General features: G+C 40.8%; 1 protein-coding gene across 2 annotated transcripts in view; it reads right to left on the reverse strand.

Annotated features, from left to right (window-relative positions):
• GPM6B (glycoprotein M6B) overlaps positions 1 to 16,196 on the reverse strand; it is a 108,702-nt gene that overhangs the window by 47,088 nt on the left and 45,418 nt on the right. The window lies entirely within an intron of this gene.

The following is a 16,196-nucleotide window of genomic DNA, read 5'->3' on the forward strand; positions in this document are numbered from 1 at the left end:
TCTTTCTTTCACATATTATTTTTGAAACTTTAAACAAGTTTCCTAAACTCTTCATGCTAATTAGATTCTAATTCAATTCACCAGATGTGGGCAGCCATCAGTACTCTTCACACTAAGGACTTGTGATTCAAAAAAATAGCCGAGATGCTTCAGTTTCTCCTTGGCAAGGGAGCACTCTTCAGCATTTTGCTCTAACAAAGGTATCAACCACAGACTGAAGTGAGCAGCACAGGCTAGATGTCTACCTTGTACCAAGTCTCTCTTAATAGCTTTTCTATCATTTACCATTTCTTTATATTTGTGCCTAAAAGTAACACCTACATTTACAGGCACCTTACATGTACGTGGAATAAGTAGAATTCTACCTTTTACCAACTTACTTAAACACCTTTGTCAGCGACACACGACCAGTGGTATGTAGTGCACCCTCAGCAGTCTGCCTACAGCACTGAGCTGCCTGGTGAGACCAAGGGGCTGGAGGGAGGACAGGCTTGAGAGGAGGGTCTGTGAAAACCTCATGAGGTTCAACAAGGCCAAGTACAAGGTCCTGCACATGGGGCAGGGCAACGCGAAGCACAAATAAGTCTGGTCAGAGAATGGATTAAGAGCAGCTCTGAGGAGAAGGACTGACATTGGTCAGGTTGGATGGGGCTTTGAGCAATTTGATCTAGTGGAAGGTGTCCCTGCCCATGGCAGAGGAGCTGGAACAAAACAATCTGTAAGGTCCCTCCCAACTCAAACCATTCTATGATTCTACCACAATGCTGCTTTTCAGAGAGGACTTGGAGTCAGAGGCAAATGGAAATGCAGTTTAAAAAGTGAGACGGTTAAGACTCATAGTGCACTTAGGAAATATCTTTGTGACAGGGACAATAACTAGCAACTGTGACATTTAAACACTGATAGCAAACACTTATTCATTAATGTCCTTCTGGAATTCTGCTTCTTTTAAGAAGTTTTGTTCTTTTACCTTCAAAATAGCTACGATTTGCTAATACATGATATGCCTTAAACCCTCTCTGACAAGCTCTATCAACAGAGTCATATTTTTTCCCACTTGCATTTTCACATAATTTGAATGCATGCATTGTCAGCCTCCTCTGCCTCCACCTCTCCTTCCTACATTATGTGCAGCACCCATTTGTTTCAGATTATAAAAAGCACTAGTGGATTCTGAAACCATTAAAAACAAGTAGCTGACATATGGGATCTGTGGAAAAATTGGTCCAGTAGGTGAAATGAGACTCAGCTTTAGAAATAACTTGCAAATAGGAGAGAAGTGTCAAGTATTACTACTATAGGATGGGTTGCATTTTCCTTTTGAAGTTATACAGAACAACCATGGCCACTGCCCTTGCAGAAAACTGCATGAAACCTGGTTTGGGTTTTTTTTTTTAAAGGAATGAGGCAGATGGTCCTGGCTTCAAATATAGAAGATCATCCTACACAAAACTGGGGTGCTGGCACATGATACGTGGTTAGAATGGTCTTTTTTCTGGGTACTTCCCCGGGAATGTGTGCACCCAAGAGTTGTAATAGCAGGATAAGAGAGAAAAGAGAGGAGGAGGGGGGGGGAAAAAAAAAAAGAAAAGCCAGGCTGAAAAGAAGGAGAGAAGACAGAAGCCCCAAAGCAGCAGGCTTTGACACAATGTTTGTGATAGAGGAAAACACAAAAAAAAGTATAGCTGTCTGAGCAGATGGAGAGTGCAAATGTACCTCTACATGGCGATTCAGATTACCGCATTGACCACTATTTCTGAAGGGGATTTAAGCTGGTGAGCAAAGAAATTACTTCAGCTCAGATACAGGAGGTGGCAAGAGCTCTGTGAAACTCAAATCACCTCCCACACAATTGAGAAAGCTGCATTTAAAATCCTGCAAGCAGGCAGGATCAGGTCAAACCCATGGTGGGTTTTACTACATGACTGAACCACTCCAGGAACCCAAACTGGAGACTCTCCCATCCAAGGAGCAACTACCAGCAGTTGCATTCTTGCTCATGATTTTCCTCCCCTGTCGCCTGTCACAGTTGTGGACTCACTTTCTTTGTCTCCTCTCCAGAATATCTCCTCCTGCTTTCAGTCTGTGCTTAATCCTCCAGGAAACCTCCCTCTCCCAAGAAGAGAGCTTCTGTACATAATCTTCAGACAGCAGCTGTGAGCCTGGCACCCAGAAAGGGGATCATTGTGCAGAACCATGGCATCAGGGATGAACTTCCCCTCTCCCCCCACCGCCATTTATTTAAGTGCTGCTGGAAGAGCACTGTTAGTTTATGCACACACACTGCCAGCAGCAATTTTCGCTGGCAGCTGTGGGGTGCTTGTCCCTTCGCCCCCATTGCAGGCTACCATGAGAATCTGCCCAACCATCTATTTTATTATTTTTTATTTTGCATTTTAAGGGATTGAACTTCCCACCTGTCAACAGAAGGAGCACTTGTTTTTCACATTTGGTCCTTGAGGCTACGGCAGTATTACTGAGACGTCACTTTGTCCATTTTTAATATCCAGAAATACAGAACAGCTGTGCTTTCTCATAGCCCTTTTGTATAAGAGCGGCTCACAGACAATCCTAAGTTCAAGGCTGACAAGGCTCAGACCTAAACTGCCTGAAAAAAAGGCCTTTTTTCTTTTTTTTTTTACACTTTGTACTAGTTCTCAAGACACACTATCCTACCAGAACCACTTGGTAAAGCAACAGGTGTTATTTAAAGGGAGAACAACTTGAATGATGTAATTTTTCACGGCAGGCTTATCAGTCTTTTAGCACACTCAGCTTTTATTATTCTGACATGAGATAAACTTATATAACAGCACAGAACACACTGCTTTATGGGACAACATGTACGTCGAGTTCAGTACACTGCTCTTTTGTTTCAGACTGCAGACATTTTCTGTACTTCTTAAGAAAAGCATATGCTGCACAAACACTTTAAAAAGCATCCAAGTGGAATTCAATATATAAGAAGCTAAAGCACTCTGGAGTGACTCACAAAAGCACTTCAGCATAATGGTACAAAAGGATAATTAAGTAAAGATAAGAGTAAGATAAAGATAAGAGTAAACCCAAGGAGATACTGAGACAACTAAAATCTCTCCAATTTCTCCTGCAATTGATCAGAAAAGCCCACTTGCCCATTGATCGTGTACAGGTAGATGTAAAGGTGGTTTCGGATCACCGCAAATAACTATGAAACCTTCCCATCTTCTAACACAAATCCTCAGTTTGGGAGGATTTAAGTGCTCCTGCATGGAGACAGTTGGGATTATGTGGCCACAAAGCTGAACAATACCCTTTCTCTGCCTCCTTCCTTGGCTCACTTCACATGCAGAAGAGTGCTGGAAGCCATGCACCCAGGAGCTGGTCTCTGGTAGAGTAAGAATCAGAGCAAAAATAGTTTTAGAAAGACAGAGAAGTCTGAAATGGCAAAAATGCCTATGGAAAAAAAACTTATGGAGACTTCTTAGTTTTCCAAAAATAGCCTTTTTGACCTATCCTTCATCACAGACAGCAAATAGAAAACCACTCAAGGAAAAAGAAATGCTTTTTCTTTCTAAAGCTCAATAAAAGTTTTCCAGACTCTGCCTATGCAACCCAAGGCATCTCCCCACTGAAACAATGCAACATTGGTGAAAAGTAAATAGTCACCATTCATCTTACTGAAATGGATCACAGCAAAATGACTTCCTTCACTTTGGTCCTTCTCAAAGTATGTTATTCCCTCCTCGAACTATTATTGATGTCAAAGTCATCAAGCAGAAAAGAAAAACAACTAAAAAGCACACATTGCACTTTCTCACAGGCTGAGATAGATTTCCAGAAGGGTTCTTATACTGAGCTACTATTTGCGCACCTTTAAAACGCACCTCCCCTTCCCACCTTGGAAAGAGTTATACTCTAAAGAGGTACATGCATATACACATTTCTGCTAGCTTTGGCACACATCTTCAGGATCTGTGGACCTGGTGATGAAAGATGATTTGCTGCCATGAGCTGGAGAACAGCTCCTAACTGTAGCTCCACATCAGTGAGTTCTCCCCACTCACAACTGCCTCCTTTCTCTGTTTAAAGCTCGTACACTATCTGCCATGCTAGTGCCACATACACAGGGTGCCCTGAGCACCCAAGCATTTAGCTGACAATCCAGTCCTTCTACAGATCAGGTGCCTCCAACCAGTCAACAGCCCAAGGACCCTATCCCATAGTGACAAAACACTGCAGGGGGCAATATTCACATATTGCTCTATCTGTTCATCCATCACCAGACACCATCGGTGGTACTTCAGGTGGTTGACACCAGTGCTGCCTTCCTTATCAAAGGCTTCACAGTGAGTAAGCAGCTCTGAGGCAGATCCATAATCACTGCAGATGCTGTTTGCCCATCTTCACCATGTCTACATAAGTGAACATATGGCCTTCTAGCACAAGGCCAGCTTATACAGTCATTAATTAGATATAATTTCAGTCTGTTCAACGCATGCAGTACAAAAATCTGTCCTTGGCAGGAAACACTCTTGTGCTGCACAGACTTTCTCTCTTTGTGAATTGCCTCATCTGATGAAGAAGAGTTAATTCCTTTGCCTGTGATCAGATAAAGTTTTGTTTATTACAAATGCAAGTATAGCAGTGTAAACACACCCGAACTTGCCAGTAGGTTTCTTCTCACATTCTCTAGTTCTCACTACAAGCAGAAGATGGAAGCTCCCGTATCTCCCTCCAGCATGCAATACATAAGATGTTTTCCAAAAGCACCATCACATCACAGCCAGGCAAAGCACTATAATGCCAACAATTCAGTCACGCTGCCAGGCTCAGGGTTAGTCAAACTCAAGGAAAGCTCATGAAAGTCCTCACTGTAGATATATCCCATGCCTCTATATACCAAAGTGGACTTGGTGAATGGCTGGAATTCACTTGTTTTTAAGTGAATGATCAGAAGGAGGATTAAAGATGAAGATTCAGAAAAGTTGGCATGTAAAGTGCATTTTTTGGTAAAACAAGATTTGTGTCTCTTTGCTTCATTTTCTCACACAGCTGTGCTAAACAGCATAAGGCACATGCACAGCTCCAGACTGGGCTGCTCCTCAGAAGAAACAACAGTACATGAGAATCTCATTGCGGTTTCCTCATCAACCTATGTGCAACGGAGGAGCTGTGCCCTCTTTCTTCATCCCTCATAGCACCATGCAGAAGTTTACAATACAGTACCATTTGCTGTATGGCACTGCTTGTAAAAAAACATAGCAAATTCATGGAGCTTTTGAGAATTTCCTAAGGTCAGATGAAGTGAAAACTGACAGTTTGTGAGGAGAAAGGATGTGGCCCACAGGCACAGACTGGCATTGGTGGTGGAGATGACCTTCCATGTGAAATGTGGGGAGTTTTCAACAAAGCAAAGCAGGCATTTTATAGAAAGAAGTAAGGACATAACAGCAACCACCAAAAAAAGATATTTGAAGAACAGGACCCATCTAAATTACTCTTCCTGAATTATTTAAAAACGACTTTTCCACTTCTCATGGTAGCTCCTGATTAGACACCAGTTACAGAACAAAAAGACCCCAACAATAGTAGCCCTTTAAAGTACAGTGATGGGCAGAGAAGCTTTTCAGTGGAAAGAGATGGGCAATAAGGTCTTTCCTTTAGAACCTAGCTGGTTCACTTGTTTCCCCTTGAATCCTGTAATGTTCGCATATGCTTATTTTTATCTGAGAAAATAAATTTACTTGAAAAGTGCCCTGAACCTCTCTTTCATGTGAACTCTGTTAGCTTTACTCAATTGTTTCACTAGATGTACAAGTCTCTCACAAAGCAGAGTACTCACAAATTACATATACCTACTGATTATTATGAGTGGAAATTAACTCTAATTTCTTCATTGTGTTTCATTGCAATGAACTAGTTTTTAAGATTGAATTCTGTCAGATTCTTAGAGTTAGTTTAAAAGCTCTGTTTTAAGCATCTATGGTATATGAACAATGTTGTGCTTATGTAGTATATTAATTCTTTATTCAATTTCATATTTCCAGTTGATTTGTATTTACTGAGCAGTCACGATCTTAATGTAATTCTTTGCTATCAACTTCTGAAATCAGAAATCCCTGTAAGCTGATAGTTGTTGGCAATTGCCAGTATCCTCCTCATGCCTCTCTCCAGATGCAGTACCTTCAATCAGAAACAAGGCAGTACTCAGTGGTCTACATACTACCTATAAGACATTATTATTTAAGTCCATAGACTGCATCAAGATCTCCACAAACTGAGCAGTTGAAGGGTTTTTTGACATCTTTGCCAACTATATCCCTTTCTCAGAAGTGATGACAATGAGCTGGTAATGAAGAATCATTGAACATGGTGGACATTCACGAGGAAGGCTGGACCAGCCCAACACCTGATGATAAAGTGCTGTAGTAGGTCAGGGTGTAACGAGACAGGTAGGGGGAACAAAACTGATTGCAACATCAGAAGATAACTTTCTTATTGGCATTTAATAGGATGTAATACGTACCACATAGAAACTTGCACAGCTAAACATTGTCTGGTACTCCCAAAACCTATCAGATAAGTCCTTAAATTGTACAGCAAAGTAGTGAAGCAAATGAAGACAAAAGAGTATAGAAGATTTCAGTTTTCCTCCCAACATTTAGATGGTCTATATGTTGCATCTCACACCACACACACTTGCCATGTGAGGAGCTGAGCACCTATGAGGTTGGGTTTGGGAAAAAGGAACACTTAAATCAGCACAAGGTCAGTCATTTGGTTGTAAAGGACGATGACATTCAGCTCTGACAGCTGAAAAAGGTCACTAATCCCAAACTGACACAATCTAAGGCTTGCTGGACAACAGGAACACAAAAGCTGACACAATTGCCATCTCTAACCTCGATTAGTCCAGCAGAATGATTCATGTAGCTTCAAAGAAGTCAGAACTGTCAACAGAAAGTATTAGAGGATTTAGTACATTGCTAAACTCACTAAAGTAGAACTTTACTGCACATAAATGCCTCCAAGACCTACTCTTGCATTTTCATCTCCACAGGGCACTGATGTGGAATTTTATTTGATATTTTCTTTTGTTTCTTCTCATGCTCAAACAAATGCTCTGCTAGAACAGATTATCATGTGGATCATCCATTCCTGCAGTGAAAAACTACAAAGGAAGCCCACATTTCCTTCCACTGCCAAAACCACTTAGACATTTGGCAATGCAGGACGCATTCTTTATGTTAACTGGCAGCTACTGTCTGACAGCTGTTCAGCAGGCTATCTGAAAAACAACCTGATGGCCTGACTCCAGTTCCTGACAGACTTATTCCAGATCACAAAGCTTCCAAATTATTATAGTCCACAAGACTTCATCCAGTGAGTCCTCGCATCATCTTATCTTCTTCTACCTTTGCTGCAAAGCTATATCATTTCTTCCAAAGAAGGACAGGTGATCTGATGTCTTCAAAGATTTTGCCAGATGGAGAAGCTACCAAATTTATGGCTTAGTTCTTTCATAAATGAATCATCAGCATAATCAAGAGTGTTACTTATTAGTAGCACGCATTTTGGGTTCCAACTTCCAGACATCAAACTTTCTTATACCATTGACTTATTAATCTATTCTCTGTCTCCTGGTTGAAGTGTTCTCCTACACAGAGACTGAACTGGCAACATTTTAGCCTTCTCTTAGCTCAAATCAAAAGCTTACTACTCTCTTACAGCTTTTCTACACTTCCTCTTCTACTTGTGACTCTGGTGAATCAAACTTTTTCACATGGTACTTAATCTTCATCATTCCTGTAACCATGGATCACTGGGGTTTCTTTATTGAGTACTCTACACTGAGAGTTCATTTTGTTATCTATCACAAATGGTATGTGCCTCTCAAACTGCAGTTCTTCCCCCTCTTGGGTTGTAACCTGCACTTGACTTCTAGATACAATCTCTTTTTCAACTGTATCAATGTTCCACCTTTATCAACATTCCACCTTCATCAACAGTCTATATTCACTACCTACGGCTGGTTGAATTAATCAAAAGAAAGATCACCCTTCTCCCTACAAACATCTATTTGAAGCCCACTGGATTTTTATGAAGCCATTTTATGTCACATGTAATTTACTCACATTAGCATTTATTTACTATTTAAATAGTGCTACCAAGATTTTCTAATGCATTTTTTTCATTGCTTAATAAGAATGTAACAAGTCACTCAATTAAATATGTTGGACTATCAACCTCAAGGGAGAGCTAACATTAAATTATTTACTTTTACACTTCCAGAGGTGATGAGAGGGGGGAAAATATCCAAGTATTGCTTTTTTTTTTTTTCACAGCTGCAAAGACTTTCATCTTAACTCTGCAGTGTGACAATGTTAAACAGCTTCTGCAACTTTGCATACAATAGAAGATATCTCTCAACATTACTTAAATGAATTCTTCTCATGAAAAAAATAATCTGAAGTATCTCAAAACATGAGACTTTGTCTTTCAGTGAACATCATCTAATGCTTCCTAAGGTCTGTATTCTTCCATAAGTCACCTGCCACTTAAAAAAAAACAAGCATAAGGACACCCATATCCAGAATGTGACAGGAAACCAATTTCTCTTACCTACCTCCTCTCAGCCAGGACCACACACCTAATTTATTTAGAATTTATTTGACATTGATGGTCCAAAAATTCCATGTACCCATGTTAAAAACTAAGATATCAGAATGAATTAGTTACTTCAGAATAACAATAATGGAAATATCTAGAATAGAAAGCACAACATTTCTGGAAGTCATATATATTTATTGCTGAAATAGTCAAAGTTAGTTAATGCCAAGGAATTTTCCCTTTTTGACATGTTGGGTTGGGAAGCATCTACACCACCTCATCTTTTTGCTTATACCTCTCCAACAACCATAAAGTAAATGAAAAAGCTTGCAGAGAATTAGAACTGGGTATCTCTGTTACTTTATGTGTTTAGTTTAAGCCATGTGAAAATTCAACATTTAAACATGTTTTGAAAGAAGTACTTACTTGGAAAAAGCCCTGGGGTTTTGCTAGGAGACAGGTGTTTGAAATTGCTGCTATTTGTTTCTCTCAGCATTCAGGGACTTGAGTTATGAAAGTGGATTCTTCTAAACTGATCCTGGAAAACGGTCTATACTAGAGGAAGTAAAGCTATGCAATACTTAAAACTTACTATTTTTGTTCACTGACCCACTTTTACACATATAATTACTTTTAAATGTTAATGAGATCCTCCTCGGTCTTCTCTAGGCTAAACAGTCTCAGGTCCTGCAGCCTTTCCTCAAAAGAGAGATGTTCCAGTCCCTTGATCATCTTGGTAGCCCTGTGCTGGATTCTCTCCAGAAGTTCCCAATCACTCTTGAAGTACAGAGCCCAGAACTGGGCACAGTACTGCAGATGAAGCCTCATCAGGGCAGAGTAGAGCAGGAGCAGAACCTCCCTCGACCTGCTGGCCACACTATTCTTGATGCATCCCAGGATGTCATTGGCCTTCTTGGCCAGGAGGGCACATTGCTGGCTCACGGTTAGTTTGTTACCAACCAGGACTCCCAGGTCCCTCTCTGCAGATGGAGTGTCCACAGTCTCCATGGGAAATGTCTTCCAGTGCTTAATCGCCATTATAAAGGAGAACAAAATACTTTAAATCTCAGATGTCATTGGAAATTCCCGTGTTCCAGACTGAGGATGTGGTTTCTCATCTAAATATCGAGCACCTTCAAGGTAAGCTTGGCTTCTTCTCCAAATACTTCCATTAGAGCATAAAAGACAATCCATCACAATATACCAAATATACTTGCTTTCATTCCCCCATTTAAAAGATTTTATCCAAATATGAAACTGATACAGTTAGATTGCACTTTGCAATCACACAGTTTTTATGGAGGAGCTGTAAATACTTGTAAAAACAAATACACTTTGAGAGGATGTTTCAGAAAGAGCCCTGTTAAAGACCTTATTCTGAGCATTCAATGATTTCAAAACAAAACTGACTACTCAGTATTAGAGGAAAAGCAGAAAAGAGGGAGTAAAATTTCCTTTGTTAGTGTCAAAATCTTCAGCTCTTTAAAAAATAAAAGAAATCACATCCTGTAGTTCTAAAAGCTGCTGCAAGAATCAACACGGTATTTTTCTTCCAGGAAGAAGAAAGTTAGTTTCCCATCAGGCGATCACAGCTAAAACAATCCATCCACACTGTGATTAAATGAAACTTTTAAAATGTACTCAAAAGCTACATTCATTCCTGTAAGGAAGAATGACCTCCCTCATAATGAACTCCGAGGCTGGCAGCCAGCTTACAGAGGTTTTATAATGACCAGTTTTGGCTTCAGAGTAGCTGGTAGCTTCATTTTGGATGTAGCATAGCAGATATGGGGGCCTGCTGAGGCACTGAAGAATTGGACTCAAATTTGGGATGGAATTGCAGATGGAGAAAATGTTATTTTTGTATTTCAGTAAAATACTATGAATCTTAAATTTAGCTTTTAATTTTCTATCTTCAGCGAAGGACTAGAACTGGATTACTTAAGGCACTCTGAAATACCGTATTTCTGGTTTTAATGAGTGTGACGTGAGAAGAAAGCTCCTTATATACTAAAGAACACGTGTTGCATCAAGGGATGGGCAACACTACTGAATACAATTTGTCTACTAAAATCCTAATCCATGTAAAAGCCAAAAAACATCCTACCTGCAACAGAGCAGAAAGTCACCTGTGAAGAAAAGGTGAGGAAAAGCTATGGTGATGGACAACAGGACCAAAGGTTTGCAGAGATCTGCTGCAGGGTCCCTGTGCACCCCACCAACTGCACACTCCCAGCACTGCCTTGCTGCTGGCAACACAACAAACTGGACAATGAAAGATGTATAGCGGTCAGATGCAGGAGTTGGTCCATCTTGGCCTAGACAAAGCAATGGGACAACTTTTAGGTACCTGGCTGGATTACAGTACGTCAAGCTAGGCAGCGAGGCTCTGGCTCTGCAGATGGCTGTTGTATCCCAGCCAGGTTGGAACCCATGAGCATGCTCACACATCATCTGAAAAGAACTGAACCTCAGCTATAAGCCTTTTCAGATCCCAGGTGAGGACTCCTGCACACTCCAGGCTGAGGTATGAACAACTGTGACCATCACAAGAGCCTGTCTTCCAAAATCTGCCAGACGTGAAAAGAAAGCAGTGGACAGGGGCACAGCAGTGGGAGTCACTTACATAGTACCCAGCACAAACATGTATCTGAGAGCACAGTCCATTTCTGGAGGTTCCCCTTCATGCCCTCCTCCTCCTCAGTAATGTTTTAAAAGAACACAGTGTACAATGCCAAGTACTCAGCGTTGGAAACCCACATTCACAGAAGACTTGTAAACTCTCTTCTGCATCCCTTCCTGCTTTTGGTGCAACTCAGCTCAGGACTAGGAAGAGGGATTGAGCTTGCCCACAGCTCCAGATTTAAATAGGAGAAAACTCCATTGTCTTCCTTGCACAAACACAGGGTCCGACATGTTTCCCAAATGTAATTAGGAAGGGATTTTCACATTTGTAAATTCCGCCTTTGATAGCCAAAGCCTCTTCTGGTGTTTGGCCTTAAGTTACTGTACCTTACAATAATATCACCCCTCCTGCTACAGCACCATTCTATTTTTCTTTTTTTTTTCCTTCAGATTCAATGTATTGCACAAATTATTTTGCATTAAATCAAAACAGCACAACTGGTAAGGTTGGGAAAGCAGTTTGGTAGGAAAGATCTTTCTGGACCAAATCTCTATCCCTTTGGGGCCAAACCTCAACAATCCTCTTCCAGAGACCACATTTAATCTTAATTATGGAGAGGGAATTCTATTAGCTAAAAAAAAAATCAAAACCAAAAAAAGAGCTTTGTTTGTATTCTAATACTTCATTTATTTTTGCAGGACTCCTGGTTTGAACAATATTATCAAGCAAAGAACATAAAATAAACTGGAAAGTGGGAAGATTGGAAGAATTCACAGTTATACATATAGTTTTCTGCGTTTTCCTCCAGCACATGTTATTGACAGAGGTGCAATGGTAGCACAGGAAGACATGTCCAAATTAGATTGTCTCCAGTTTGTGTAGTTATTAACCACAAATCGAGTCACCAGGAAAGAGATGCAAGAACAACCTGTACAAATTCAAGTACATACGCATTTCATCTGAAATGAAGGGTGAAACACCACAATTTCACTACAGTCCCCATGAAACTAAATGTACTGTGACAAGTCTGACTCACTCTTGCCTGTATCTTCTCTACAGCTGTATCTAGCAATAGGGATGGCCACAGCCCTTCAAAGCATGCTGTCCTTCCCTCCACTGGCCTATCTACATCTGCATTACCACCCCTTGTAGTACAGTTAATAGAGATAAGCAAAACATAAGCCATTTTCTTTGCTCTGTAATTTAAATCTACTTTCTGGCTGCAGCTGCCAACTGCATGTTAAACACATAAGCACCGTAAAAGCCCTAAGACTTTGGAATGATGAACTCAAGGGAAGAATGTGATTCTGCACTAGCACAAAGTACAGTATGCAATTACAATGACTACAAATACTTTATGCGGAAGATTTACTGGTAAATCTCCAAAGGATCTGTAATCCCCTGCACAATTTACTGTTCTCTTATTAAAGGAAGATAACTTTTTGGCAATTGTTTTTATAAGAAGACAGTAATTGTTCATGATAAAGAGCTTAATTAGAGAAAGTATTCAATTGAAGACAATGACGGCAAAACACATTCTGTCTAATTCTCAATTTTTATAACAGTTGATAAAATGAGGAGAAAAGAGCATCTTATAATTTAAAAGTGCACAAGAAAATATTTAACAAAAAACAGGATAGGGATTGCAGAAACACTTTCCAGCCAGCTGCAGATAGCTGGACAACAACAGCATACACATATTTGACTTTCCCTTGGGTAGTTTGTGGGTTTCTTGCTGGAAGTGGAAGTAACTGTGATATACACGGACTTCTAATGAAATGTTGTAATGGAGCCCTTTGTTACCATGTGACTGGGACAGTGCATGACCACGTGCTTTGTTTTATTCAGAAAAGAAGCCTGAGGAATTTTAATCAAATACAAACGCAACATAACATACAGCGTGGCCAAAAGTAATCTAAGCCATCTTGTCTTAGACAAATGCCATCCTAAAAAGTTGGCAGTTTCTAGCCTTGATCAAAACAACCCTCAAACCATGCAATAAACTGAGAGGCACAGAAATATGAAGATAATGAAGCGTAAAGGAAAGGCAACAACTGCAACATGCACCATGTAGGTGTTCAGAGTTGCCACAGCAACATGAGATAGGCTCGAAGAGGCATGAAAAAGCAAGGAGGCATCCAGGGTTGCATTGCTCCTATACACACCCCTAAATGTTGGCAGTTCCATGACATCTAAACCACAGACAAAAGACCACCAGAAAATATGAAGTGAGATCAAGAAAATATCCACCAAATATTAAGTGGAATTTTGCACTGTCTTGACTTCTGCAAATATCAGCTCCTGGATACATTTCTAGATGTATCTACCCACGAAAAACAAAACACAGGCTTAAGAAACAGGGCACAAAACTGCACATCTCAGCCAGCCATTAAATGTAGATCTCAGCTGTGTGTCAGGTTAAGCTTTTCCTATCAAACTGTACTGGTTTGCCCATAGGTGCAGTCAGGAGCACACTTGCACAGAGCACCCTGGAGAAGAAGCTGCACCAGAGCAAGATCCCAAGCTCTCCCTCAACTAAGGGATACCAGGATGGATGCTTTGCACATCAGCACCTACTTAGCAGTCAGCAAAGCAGACAGAATACAAACAAGTCACAGCTCACCATGCTGTAGCCTGCCCCTTAATTACATTTTGACAACACAAACTACTGAAACACATAGAGCTCAGGTGCTGTCAGGTAGCAGAAACTGCTTCTCCAGAGCAGTGAAACAGTAAAGATAATCCATGATGAGAAGGAGAAGCCCTAGGATTAAATAGAAATAAGACGAAGAACCACATTGTTCATCTGGCTCAAGGGTAAATTTTAAGAAAAACTCCCTTCAAAATAAGAAAGGAAACTCAGAAACAGCAAAAGGTTAACTCATCCCAGAACAGGAGATTATATGTATATGAGCACCACACAGCCGACAGCTACCTGCAGGGCTGGCAAAGAGAGCAAAACTGGCCTGACACAGGAAGGCAGCAGACTTCAGGGAACTGAAGTTAAAATCATGCAGCTGAGATCCGTTTTTCACTATTTCAATCCTGAACTGGCAATGGGTGAAAGCACAACAATGGACCTTAGACACTTTGGACACTCAGCTCAGGCATGTGCACAGGCCTCACCAGCCATGTAATTCTGTAGTACTTTTTGCAATATTTAATCACAAATAGAAAGACCACCACGTTCACTGTGTGTTACCTGGTGGACTAGGAAAATAATCTTAGGCACACCTAGAGATAGAAGATGCAGACAAATGTTCCTCCCTGGGTCCCACTGAGAAGAGGTACTTGTCCACCAGCTTGCCCTGAAGCTGCTGCTCCTCCATGTCTGCTGCTGCAAACCCCACAAGAGCCTGGAGCTCTCAGCTGAGCGTTGAGAAACAAACATCTGGATGCTGGTATGTGGCTTGTGTGCAGGGTCCACATCTGCCTCTGTCCAGAGGGAATAAGCTTTTTCTCCAAATGTAAAACTAAGTTCCAAAAGCCAAAGAGAACCCGGAAGTGCATCTCTTTGCTTGGCCTCGCCTCAGAGCCTAACGAGAGACACTCATGGCAAACCTGGGCTCATGCCAGCAGCAGTTTTGAATGGGGTACTTTTTCCTCCTTTGCACAGCAACTGCTTGAGAGGTTTATATTCATTATCCTAAGCATGCACAGACATGAAAAAAAGAACCAGGAAACCAATCTTTAGGGCAGTTACAGAAGGTGACAAAAAGAACTGGCATCTCATCTGTCCGCCTGTACAGAGTCACTAGGTCTCCGACCAAACACACTGATTAAGGCAACATCCAAGCCTTGAGACAACATGCATTTCAAGCACACATACAGAAATACTACTGTCAAATGACTATATCCAAGTCCCACTGAAGCCTGTGTGGCGAATCCTGTAAGGCTACTAACAGCTCATTTTGCATACCTGTGAATTACTTCAAGCTCTGGCAAGATTTCTGTTTACAACACATAGAAGAAACCCTGCTCATCTCTATGTGAAGTTTATTAGTAAAAGCAGGCAATCATATAAAGGGCAATATTGCATGTGTCCAGCTAATTTTCCTTCATCTGCTTTCCTCTAACTAAACACATTTTGTGTTCATTGGAAACTATCCAGGAAATAGGTCATAGATAAGCACTGTTATTAGAAACCACAAGATAAAGATACTTCTAGAATACAGGATAAACATTTCAAGGCCTTGTTATAGCACATGTACACATATATAGAGAAATTATTGTTTAGGGATCAACTGGAAATAGTAAATAATATCTATGAAGCACTCAGCTGGACCAAGCACTTTCCAATCTCCCTCTTCTCATCTCTTCCAGTCAAGAATCTACTTGGAATAATTCACTGACAGAGATCCCAGCTGAAAAAGCTCTCTTCTTTTTACTTCATCCTTGGGCACTGCCATTGAATCACAGTCTCTTAAAACGTTTTGCCATCTCCGAGACATACCAGCCAGCGCAGGACAGCAATATCCTCAGTCTGCATGTGGCATTCTATGTCAGCAGGGTAACGGCCCAAACTTGAAAAGCCAGTAATGCAGAAATCGTGTGCACCATCTCCTGTGCACCTGAAGAATATGCAAGTTGGGCTCCTATGAATGCACCTCCACTGACAGGAACTTTGAAACAACACTATAGAAGGTTGGAGAGACGATTTCACAAGACCCTGCTTGCCTAATTGGAAACAAGTATATTTTTCTTAGCAACTGACATCTCATGAAACTCACTGCTTTCTCAAGTGCAAAACATGTGTGCAAGGAAATCTGAGGTCTGTCATATGACCTTCATGTCTTTCATAATCCTTTCAGAAGAAAAAAATGCATCAGTCCTTGGCAATCACAGGTCCCTTTTCTGACTAAAATGCAATGTCTCCTGTTTTCTTTTAACAACTGAAAATAATCATCTTTCCAAGCAACTGGTAGCATAATAATTTTTTACAATGTCCTTGACTTTTGTATCTTAAGTCTCTACAGAG

The sequence above is a fragment of the Colius striatus genome, chromosome 1, assembly GCF_028858725.1.
Source record: "Colius striatus isolate bColStr4 chromosome 1, bColStr4.1.hap1, whole genome shotgun sequence".
NCBI lineage: Eukaryota > Metazoa > Chordata > Aves > Coliiformes > Coliidae > Colius > Colius striatus.